The 11,272-nt window shown below is 43.2% G+C and overlaps 2 protein-coding genes across 7 annotated transcripts in view; one reads left to right on the forward strand and one right to left on the reverse strand.

Annotated features, from left to right (window-relative positions):
- Positions 1-1,235, reverse strand: part of POGZ (pogo transposable element derived with ZNF domain) — a 15,154-nt gene extending 13,919 nt beyond the window's left edge. For both annotated transcript variants that reach the window (XM_072427552.1, XM_072427551.1), the window contains exons 1-2: positions 1,099-1,235; positions 124-176 (exon numbers count right to left, since the gene is read on the reverse strand). The gene's annotated coding sequence lies outside the window, so the exon portion shown is untranslated. The remainder of the gene's footprint in view (positions 1-123; positions 177-1,098) is intronic.
- Positions 1,236-8,109: 6,874 nt separating this feature from the next.
- CGN (cingulin) overlaps positions 8,110-11,272 on the forward strand; it is a 32,998-nt gene continuing 29,835 nt past the window's right edge. For 3 of the 5 annotated variants that reach the window (XM_072427540.1, XM_072427544.1, XM_072427543.1), the window contains exon 1: positions 11,039-11,099. The gene's annotated coding sequence lies outside the window, so the exon portion shown is untranslated. Of the gene's footprint in view, positions 8,127-9,888; positions 9,935-11,038; positions 11,100-11,272 lie in introns of those variants that run through there. The other 2 variants (XM_072427542.1, XM_072427541.1) reach the window with 2 other exon arrangements.

Genomic DNA, 11,272 nt, shown 5'->3' on the forward strand with positions numbered 1-11,272 from the left:
TATATAAATGGCTCCATGGATCAGAGGGTATTTGTATATATAAATGGCTCTATAGATAAAGACCAGATCTGTATATTATGTCACATATAAACGGGTTATAATAACAATCAATGGGGATGTTACCTTTATTTTTCACTGTTCAGCTTCAATAATCCTCCAAATAACTGTCCTGAGACCTGGAAGAGAACAAGAATTTATTTATAAAGATTGTTAAGGAATACAATGCTGGAGCACCAAAACATTTGTATATGGCCCGCTTCCTTTCTAAAGCCGAGAAATGCCTCCCCCATGACACCACCCATGAGGATCTTTTAGTTGGCCCCCCACTAAAATCATTTTTTATTGGGGGGGGGGGGGGGGCAAAGGGACTAATTTTTTATAAGATTTACATTAGGAGAGTAAGGAGTCTAAAGGGGGCAACAATCTATTACGCGCTATTACTCTTTATTTATTAAAGAGGAGGGGGCTGCCTTTTTATTAGTCCTATAAATGGGAGGAGTCATCAGTATGAATATTTGGAGGGAGGGGCCTCAGTTCTATTTAAGGAGGCGCATATATAGGGGAGGGGCTCAGTGATGAAAGGATGGGAGGAGCCTCTATTGGTTGATAAATAGGGGAGGGGCTTCTAAAGAGGCATTTATAGGAGAGAGGCTCAGTGATTAATAGGATAAGAGGAGCCTCCATTGGTCCATAAAAAAGGGGAGGAGCTTCTATAGGATCCTAGAAATGGGATGAGCTCAGTGATATTATGGGAGGAGCCTCCATTGGTCAATAAAGGGAGGAGCTTCTATTGGATCCCAGAACTGGGAGGGGCTATATTATAAATTTAGGGTACCCTCAGTATTGTAACCAATAGAAAGATGTCTGGGGGCCCCAGGTCATTCTCTTAGCAGGGTCCTCAGGCCTCCATTTTGCAGCTCTCCCTTACTCCCAAACACTGCAGCTTGCAGTAAATCTTCAGGAAGGGCCCTCACGCCTCTTTTTTCTAGGGACCCCCAAACCATAAGAAATAGTGCCGTGCAGAAAGATGGCGCCAGCAGGGGTGTCAAGTGCCCTTTCTCGATCTTTATTTAGCTCCTCCCCCACCGGGGCTCTCACCTGCTCCTTGTCCGGCCTCCGGTAATCGCTATCCACCCGAATCCCTCCGCCCCTCGCACTGCCGCACAGCGCGCCACAAAGAGCGCCGAGCGGAGGAACACGGCGCCTCACCGCGGAGGGATACTGTCACGTCACTTCCTCAGCGCACTTCTATTGGTCCCAGGCAGCACTGGGGGGCGGTCTTTGACGTCATCGGCGAGCTGACCACGCCCTGATGCAGGAGCATAGTTCAAGCAGCGCGTGCGCCCCGCCTCCACTTTCCCCTCCCACTGAAGGTGGAGCCTGATAAAGTAATCCCCCCATTGAGGGAGGGAACAAGGTCACGTGGCTCTGTGTGCAGAGCACCCCAAACAACAAAGGGAGGGGCTGGGTCACATGGCCAGGATGGGGAAGCACCCCAAAATCTCAGCAAAAACTAGGTCACATGATAAGGTGTAAGAGCACCCCAACATTTTAGGGAGGGGCTAAGTGTAGAGAATGTAAGTCATGTGACTAGATCTGAAGGTGCTTCCACAGAGCACACATGACTGAGCACCCCAATTTTTATCATGTGACTAGGTGTGCGAGAAGGAATGCTATCTATAATATAAGACCTCAGAGCTTTCCGCAAACACCCAAAAATACAGGGTGCCCCCCAAAACTGTGGGCAAAACCCCAAAATCTAAAGCTTACATTGGAAGTGTTAGAATAATTCACCTCCCTTATATCAGGGAACACAGAGGGCCTGCTATTGGTAGACAAAGGGGGAGGGCACCCCAAATTAAAAACCCCAACAAAGTGTGAATCTCCGAATCTCTGCGCCTACAAATAAAAGTCCCCAAAATTGTAAATGGATGGCTTTAATTACTGATAATGATTCCGCCACACCGCCATTATAATTAGGAAATGTGTATTGATGTGTCATATTGGCCCCCAAAACATGGGATCAGGTAAACATGGGGCCCCAGAGAAATGTCAGGATCATAAAATCTGCCATAGAGCATGGTGATCTGCGGTCATGTGACCAGCCAGAGGCGGCCGATTGGTCAGTGAAAGGAATTACAGATACGCTGTTACATTGCATAAACAGCAAGGGAGGGGAGACAAAGAGGGAGCCAATCTGCCCCTAGTGGCCAGCACAGGGATTACACTCCTCCTATGTTTACAGACAAAGTAGGCCCAAACCAGGAGGGGGGTGGAAAACAATCCGGTTGGATGAAGAGGAGGATTTCTTGTTTTGTCCAATCAGATTGTAACGTAGGTGCGGATATTCTGCGCTGTGTCATCTGTGGAAAAAAACTCATTCATTGATTTTGATCTTTTAATGAATTTTAGCCTAAGATTTACAAATCTGGCATGGAATCTTACAGCATAACGCAGATCAGGGTTTATTTTCAAATTTAACTTGTGATCAGATTGCTGAAAAAGATTCTTAGCGTTCTGTTATGAATACTGCAGGGACGGGTTAATACCCCGTCAGTCCTATTGGGTAACATTCCCTTCACCTCCTTCACATTGGAGGCACCTTAACCCTTCCACACCCCCCCAAACTAAATGGTCAATACAACCCCAACCAGGTGACTTTCATTTTGTTCTGTATGTCATAGACAGTTGTAATTTGTAGACAGGGTGACTACACATGGCAACATCTGGAAGACAGGGACAGGACGTTGTCACCCTATAACAGGAAGTACCTAAATGAGGGCCTTCATGGCAGGATCACCAGGGGTTATTCTAATGAGAGCTGCAGATTTTAAAATAATAAAATGATTTCTGAAATGATATTAAAACCTTTAATGAGATTTTAGTGATTTGTCGGTAACATGTTTTCTCAACACGTGTATTCCCATTGGTGGATTCCATTGCTTCTGCCTGATCTTGGGGCACAGTAATTGGACCAATTGACATCCTCAGGCAGTGCTGATTGGTCTCCTGGGGGCTTGGTTTCCGTTGGTGATCATTCTGATAATACATTTCCTGTCCTAGGGTGACAACGCTTACTTACTGTGTTGTATCTTTATCTGGGTGTTGTCACCTCATATGACAACTGATTAAACAACATTCCTCCAAAACATTCCTCCAAAACCTAAATGACATTATTGTAATTATAATTTTGGTTTATACTAAGCAGGGAAAAAATTATAGAATCAAACCAATAAATTACATTCTTGGGTCTCTTCTGACTTCTGGCTGGAAATCCTCTCGATAATGACAAACAATATTCATCAATCAGGTTCCAGCTTCTTGTATTCCTGGTGACAGGTCAGCTTTGCAGGATTGGGCCCAGTCATGGACTAATTCTGACACCGGGCCTGAATTATGTAAATTCTCCAAGACTGGAGAAGATAGATTATTATAGGAGAACCTGGGTGATCCAGCAAACCTGGAATGTATTTAATAAAATATTTTCCTATTAGTTGGTAAATGGTTTCACCCCTGGAACAGATCCATTCCGGGGTTTGCTGGATCACGCAGATCCTGCCATGATAATTTATCTTGTGCAGTCCTGGAGAGCTGTAATATATCAGGCCATTGCTGTAATAATTGGCACATATGTTATTCAGAATAGGGACCTCCACAGGGCTTGCACAGGGGTACAAATGTTGGATAATATTCCCATTCCACCCATGGTAGTTACTTCTAGCAGAACATTGGAACTTTTCTCCAGAAAAGGCAAATCACCTCAATGCCATATGGGGTCAGCGAACAATCCGGAATAATTGGAAATGTAGGAGGGAAACTGAAAAAATTGGTCCATGAGCGGGCCCCCGAAAATCTGATCTGTGAATTGGAATATTGGTTTGTTGGTTGGAATAATAGTAGTGATGTCCTACTAGATTGTAAGCTCTTCGGGGCAGGGTCCTCTCCTCCTGTATCACTGTCTGTATTAGTCTGTCATTTGCAATCCCTATTTAATGTACAGCGCTGCGTAATATGTTGGCGCTATATAAATCCTGTTTAATAATAATAATAATAATGTCCCTGCGGTAAAGAATTCCACGCGGAGGAGATGCAGCAAGATTGATGAATTTATGTATGCTGATTCCATAATTGTTTTTTTATTGTTGGGCGATTCTTTAATTATTTCCCCTGCTTGAGCCAAACCTGTGTCATTATTACAACAACTTTATTCCATTTCAGAATCGTCAGCTGTTAAATCATTTTATGTCACCGAGTGATGAATCATCTGGATTTATTTATCGAGATTATTACCTTATTATTATTATTAATATTATTATTATTATTATCTTGTAATAAACTTGTCATTTACACCTTTTTGGCCCTTTCTTTGCTCTTCATATCAACTCATTGTACATATCAACTTCATACCTCTCTGTCTCTATCTATATGAGCTGTGGAACAATAGGTCTATACTATATGGCGAAACGCGTCGGGTAACAGAGACAATCCTTTGTTTTACATTACTCTGAGATTGTAAGCTTTCAGCATTATGCGATAATTATGTACTGATACATAACGTAGTTGTAACTCTGTAAAGCTTGGAATGTTAAATATTATCATTTTATAAAGCACTGAAGTTCCGTTCTTTCTCCTCTTCTATTTACATGTTACTTACACATAAAGCTTGGCAACTAGGATTATTGTAAGATAAAACAAATGTCTTTTAGGCTCTCATCCATTCTACAATTAAAATAAATTTATGTTTGACGTCATATCAGTGATTTTGTTTGTTTTTGTGTTTTTTTTTTTTACTGCAATAAAGTACAACACTGAACGTCCTCCAGAAGTAGGATTCGGTCATTTTTGCCGGGGGTCACAAATAAATAGATATATTTTTAATGAGATATCGCAGACCCTAAAGCCCTGGTTTATTACAGCTCTCCAAGGCTGGAGAGGTTACACTTTCATCAGCGAGTCTGGGAGATCCAGCAAACCTGGATTGATTCCCTAATAGTCATTAGCTATTTGTTAGCAAGTGTTTTCAATTCTGGACCAGATCCATTCCAGGTTTTCTGGATCACCCAGCTTCACTGATGGAAGTGTATCCTTTACAGCCTTGGAGCGCTTTAAAAAATCAGGGCCTAAGAAAGGAAATACGAGAGAATTATCATTACGCTTCAAACATCTGGTGAAAAATCAAGGAAAAAAGTAAAAAAATGGGAAAACTAATGCCGCAATATCCAAGGACAGCGAGCTCGGATATATGACATTTATCTTTTCAAAATTCATCAGAGAATCTGGGCCTCTGTCTAACCTCAGGATAATAATTTGCTGTTGTAGTATAAGGAGTATTGGTACTGTGGTATGGTTCAGGTTGGGGTGCTAAGGACAGGTAATGGTGTGGTCACTTTCCTACTTTTGTGTGACACCGCCCCAGAGGACTCGTGATTTCACACCTGTGGTCACAGATCAATCCTCTTGCCAGGTGTTGCAGCCTTAAGTATGTCCACCAGATGGAGACACAATTCCAGCTTCAATGTGTATGGGTGGATTGGGTTCATGTTCCTCGTACTGCTGGAATGTCTGTGAATGTTATCACCATTGTTATTATTATTATTATTATTATTATTATTATTAATAATAATAATAATAATAATAAACAGAATTAATAAAGCACCAACATATTCCACAATGCTGTACGCTGATACAGACAGTGACACAGGAGGAGGGAAGGATCCTGCCCAAAAGAGCTTACAATCTAAAGCCCATCATTAACCCTCTAAATAAGAAGACTTTACCTTGAAAAGTGAGTTTTGTAAATCTAAAATGATACATCAGGGCCAATACACGTTCCATTGGTGGGGCCACATGTAAGGAGGATTGCACTGATGATGATATATTACTCACATGTTCTCTGATTCCAGCACAGCGTCCCCATTGTTTGCTGGGTGGGAATATTCTCCTGGTTGTAGGTGGTGACACCTTAAAATGGAGAAGAGTTACAGGTAATTAGTGAATTAGTTAACAATTAATAGCTCAGGCTAAAAATAAATGTGGTGACCAATACACATATTCATTCCCCTTATCCCTGTCTTCTTTCCTTTCCCATCTTCCACTTTTCTCCTTTCCCATTGCTTTCTCTTGTTATCACTTTTTCTTGTGATCTCCCTCTCCTCCTAAAATGTTCTTTTTTTCTACTACCACCTTCAGGCCTATCCCTTCTTCTTTTCCTCATGTTTTTTTTGTTACCTCTCCCCTTTCCTATTCTAATTATTTCTCCATTCTACTCCTCTCTTCAATCTTTATCTCCTCTTCTTTTGAAACCTCTCTCCCTTCTCCTTATTCCTCCTCTCCTTTCTTTTTGTCCCCTATCTTCCCTCATCACTTTATTCATCCTCTCCTCTTGTAACCTCTCTTACCTCTTCTCTCCCATCTTCTCCCCTTCTCTTATCTCTTCTTTCCTCCTCTCCTTTCTTCTTGTGACCTCCTTCTCATATGTTTCCACTCTTCTCCCTTTCCCTCATCTCTTCATTCATTCTCTCCTCTTGTAACCTCTCTCATCTCCTCTCCTCTCCCATCTTCTCCCCTTCTCTTATCTCCTCTCTCCTCCTGTAACCTCTCTCTGTTCTTTGATCTCTTCATTCATCCTCTCTCTATTCATCCTCTTCTCTTATAACATCTCTCTTCTTTCCTTTTCTCTCTCCCTCTTTTATCTCTTCTATCTTCCTCTCCTCTTGTAACCTCTCTCTCTTCTCTTATCTCTTCTTTCCTCCTCTCCTTCTGTGACCTCCCTCTCCCCCTCTTCTCTCCCCTGCTTTTATCTCTTCTTTCCTTCTCTCCTCCTCTCATCTTTCTATTACTCCTCTCCTCTTGTAACCTCTCTCACCTCCTCTTCTCTCCTATCTTCTCCCCTTCTCTTATCTCTTCTCTCATCCCCTTCTCTTATTTCTCTATTCCTCCTCTCCTCTTGTAACCTCTCTCTTTTCTCTTCTTTCCTCCTCTCCTCCTCTTCTCTTATCTTTCTATTCCTCCTCTCCTCTTGTAACTTCTCTCTCTTCTCTTATCTCTTCTTTCCTCCTCTCCTCCTCTTCTCTTATCTCTCTATTCCTCCTCTCCTCTTGTAACCTCTCTCTTTTCTCTTCTTTCCTCCTCTCCTCCTCTTCTCTTATCTTTCTATTCCTCCTCTCCTCTTGTAACTTCTCTCTCTTCTCTTATCTCTTCTTTCCTCCTCTCCTCCTCTTCTCTTATCTCTCTATTCCTCCTCTACTCTTGTAACCTCTCTCTTTTCTCTTCTTTCCTCCTCTCCTCCTCTTCTCTCATCTTTCTATTCCTCCTCTCCTCTTGTAACTTCTCTCTCTTCTCTTATCTCTTCTTTCCTCCTCTCCTCCTCTTCTCTTATCTCTCTATTCCTCCTCTTCTCTTGTAACCTCTCTCTTTTCTCTTCTTTCCTCCTCTCCTCCTCTTCTCTCATCTTTCTATTCCTCCTCTCCTCTTGTAACTTCTCTCTCTTCTCTTATCTCTTCTTTCCTCCTCTCCTCTTGTAACCTCTCTCACCTCCTCTTCTCTCACCTCCTCTTCTCTCCTATCTTCTCCCATTCTCTTCTCTCTTCTCTCCTCCTCTTCTCCTATCTCTCTATTCCTCCTCTCCTCTTGTAACCGCTCTCTCTTCTCTTATCTCTTCTCTCCTCCTCTTCTTTCACCTTTCTATTCCCTCTCTCCTCTTGTAACCTCTCTCACCTCCTCTTCTGTCCTATCTTCTCCCATTCTCTTATCTCTTCTCTCCTCCTCTTCTCTTATCTCTCTATTCCTCCTCTCCTCTTGTAACCTCTCTTTTCTCTTCTTTCCTCCTCTCCTCCTGTCCCCTCTCCACCCTTGATCTGCACTTCTGTGTCATGTTTAGGGGACTGATCTCTCCTTGCTGTGTGTTTGGCGGTAGTTTTGGCAGCAGTTACACAGTAAAGATCTCATTATAGGGAATGATCTCATCGCCTCTAATAGGAGCCTTGTGTTACCTAATTGTTCTGTGCAGACAATATGATTGTATGTTAATGAGCTGGAATTGGGACTTTGCAGACACACCTGGATTCTCGGATTTACAAGGTCGCAGGAATTACACCAAATACATTGACAGAAGGAATTCCTGGCTGGTGAGTAATAACATTTTACTGCAGCCTGATTCACCCACAGCACCGACTCCTCACATTTATGGGGGATCGTCAGATTTTTACAGGAATAATAAAATCACAATAAATACATTTTCATGGGCCTATTAAATAAAAAAAGATTTGGATTGACATATCTCATACTCGGTGTCAGATGGTCCCTTCCCAGGTCACCTCATTGTCATCCATGGTCTGTTCATTTCAAGAGGACCTGTCAGTAACTTCACAGGTCTTCATAAATCCCTGACGGGTCACAATGTACAGCGACAGTCTCGTATTTCAGAAAAGCTCCATTATTATGAAGCTGTCCTAGAGTGTCAGTCAGTGACTTTGGCTGGGCTCAGATGATGTCATCAGTCTGCTGCAGACAGGGGGAGGCATTTCCTTAGTCTTTGAACCATCGCTGTAACTGTGTACATGATTGTGCCATCTCTAAAGCTGTGTACACACTTCCAATAATTATTGTTGGAAACGAACAACGAACAACCGATTGGCCGAAAATCCTGACAAAAAAGGTGACCAACAACGCCGACGAACGAGGATTGTCGTTGGAAATGAACGACTGTCAAGACGGATCTGATTGGCCGATGATCATTATCTATCGTGTGTACGGTTGTTCAGTGATCGTGCATGTTTCTGCAGTACACTTCCTCCTTTACATGTCACTCCATGCATCGTTTGAACGTTCGAATCTAGCGTGTGTACGCGTTTGGTGGATTATATTTGAACGGTCGTATCGTTACAGCATGTACAGAATTGTGCACAATACAATCGTTCAAATATGATCATGCATAATCATTGATCGGTCGTAATAGTTTGTTTTCTAACGCTAATTATTGGAAGTGTGTATCTAGCTTAAGCCGGCATCTCAGTCCAGGAATTACACAGTGACCCTGGATGATGCCTGAACAAAGATGGCTCCATCATTCTGGAAAGACAATCAGATGGTGGTATTGTCAGGGGAGAGTCACGTGATCTCTGTGAGCTGTAATAAATACCTGCAAGTGTTAAATGAAAACCTAACTTTAATATCTTATGACAGGTCTTCTTTAGTGAAGATAAAAATGACCATATAGTTCAATATTTCCACTGGAAGTACAATCATCTCTCTAACCAGCAGCAACATTTAAATGAGAGACCTGCCCCTTGTAGGGGTAGTTATATAAGCCAATCAGTCATTGCATAGTGCGGCCAGTCACAGCGTGACCTGTGATTGGTCAGCGAGATATCAGCAGGATACCAATCACATCATCTTTCTATTCTTTTTTTCCTCCTGTCCATCAACTGTTTGCATTGATGGACAGGAGGAAAACAGTTGATGGACAGGAGGAAAAAAGAATAGAAAGATGATGTGATTGGTATCCTACTGATCTCTCGCTGACCAATCACAGGCCAGGGGTGGGTTACTGACCAAGCTGTATAGCTTCATCTGCAGTGTAGGAAAGCATGGTTGGGGTCCTGGCTGTGACCCCACTAAAAGGTCAGGGTCTGTTATCAAACTGCCACCATGCAGCTTGTGGGTTCACATAGGCGGAAGCCAAATCCTTAGGGAATGGGGAACTCTGGTAAGGTCATTCACCATCCCGTATGTAAATCTATATGATTTTCCCTGCTCTGGAAGGTGAATGTTGCCTCTCGTGGATGAATTTATTGCTGTGATAATGTCTATCCGTTCTGAACTTTACTCCTGACGCACCCTGAGTGTTTTTCTGTTCAGATCTTGGCGCCTGCTGTCACGTCTCGGACGGAGAAACTGTGAGCAGAGAGATTCTATCGATCTTCTTGTAGTGCTGGTCAGGAAACGTCCATCTTTGTGGGGTTATTGGGGCTGAAGGAGGGGCAGAATGGTGCAATGGGTGACATTGAGGCTCTGAATGCCAATATGGCTCTAGTCTGGTGACAAGGTGGTCTTTTCTGTACTGGGGGGGGGGGGGCACAGGTCACTACAAGCATTTGGCCCCTCATCTGATGGGGTCCTTCCATATGAAAGCCAATGGCAGCCATGTTTGCTAACCAGGAGGTAGCTCTGCACCATCACAGAATGAATTGTATGCCATAGCAGAGAACAAAACAGGGGATAGTAAGATGAAAAGGGAAAGCTGTTAATTATGGGGTATCACATGATTTACCCCTTTTTCCTGGCATGTGATCACATGATGCATTATGACCCCACCCAAAGTCTTCCGCCCTATACAGGAGCCTACAGGGCCCCACTGGAGACATCTGAGCTACAAATTTGATGAAAATGGTTGAATTTAATGTATTTCTATAAATGATCAGATTCAGGATGATATTCAGGAATAATTATATATTTATAGATGATGTTTTATATGACCTTTGTATACTATTTTGTATCTTTTAGTAGCTGAGATTCTTTTTTTTATTCCTGATTATATGTTTAACACATTGATTTGTCTTTATATCAATATTTCTCTATAATATTTGCATTTTGCTGATTTATTGTAATGTTTAGGGTTTTGTATATAAGGATCTGGGCTGATATATCTATAATGTCATGTGACAATGATCAGACTATTGTCTTCCTTGAGGTGCAGCCATGTCAGGCTCTGTATGGCTCATATCAATGCTTAGGGGTCTTCTATAGATTTCTATTGGGGTGCAGAATTGGGTCTGAGTCCCCCCCCCCGCTCAGGTGTCGCACGCTGCCAGTTGCTTGACAACCAGAAAGATGGCCGCCGCCCACTGTCACGTGACCCGAACTCGCTCTCTCGCAGTCCTGCAGGTTGTGCGAGCCGCTCACCTTCTGGCCCCGCCCCAATGTCCTCTGCTACCAGTGAGCGGTAGGCGGAGAGGGGGAGAGATAGGCGGAGTGCTGAAAGGTGATTGGCGGAGGTGAGGCAGGGGGCAGGGTGATGGGGAGGGAGCAGTAATGCGGCTGGAGGTGCAGATCAGTGTCAGGTTGGACAGGAGACGGGAAGGAGCTACAGCTACTAGAAGGTGAGCGGAGGGGGGAATGGTTGTGGGGAGGTCACATGACCTGCTTATGTGCTGCCTGTCCCACCTGTCACTGCGCCCTATACAATGTACCCCTACACCTGTCACTGCCTCTCTTCAATGTACCCCTACACCTGTCACTGCCCCTATACAATGTACCCCTACACCTGTCACTG

Source organism: Pyxicephalus adspersus, chromosome 12, assembly GCF_032062135.1.
Source record: "Pyxicephalus adspersus chromosome 12, UCB_Pads_2.0, whole genome shotgun sequence".
NCBI lineage: Eukaryota > Metazoa > Chordata > Amphibia > Anura > Pyxicephalidae > Pyxicephalus > Pyxicephalus adspersus.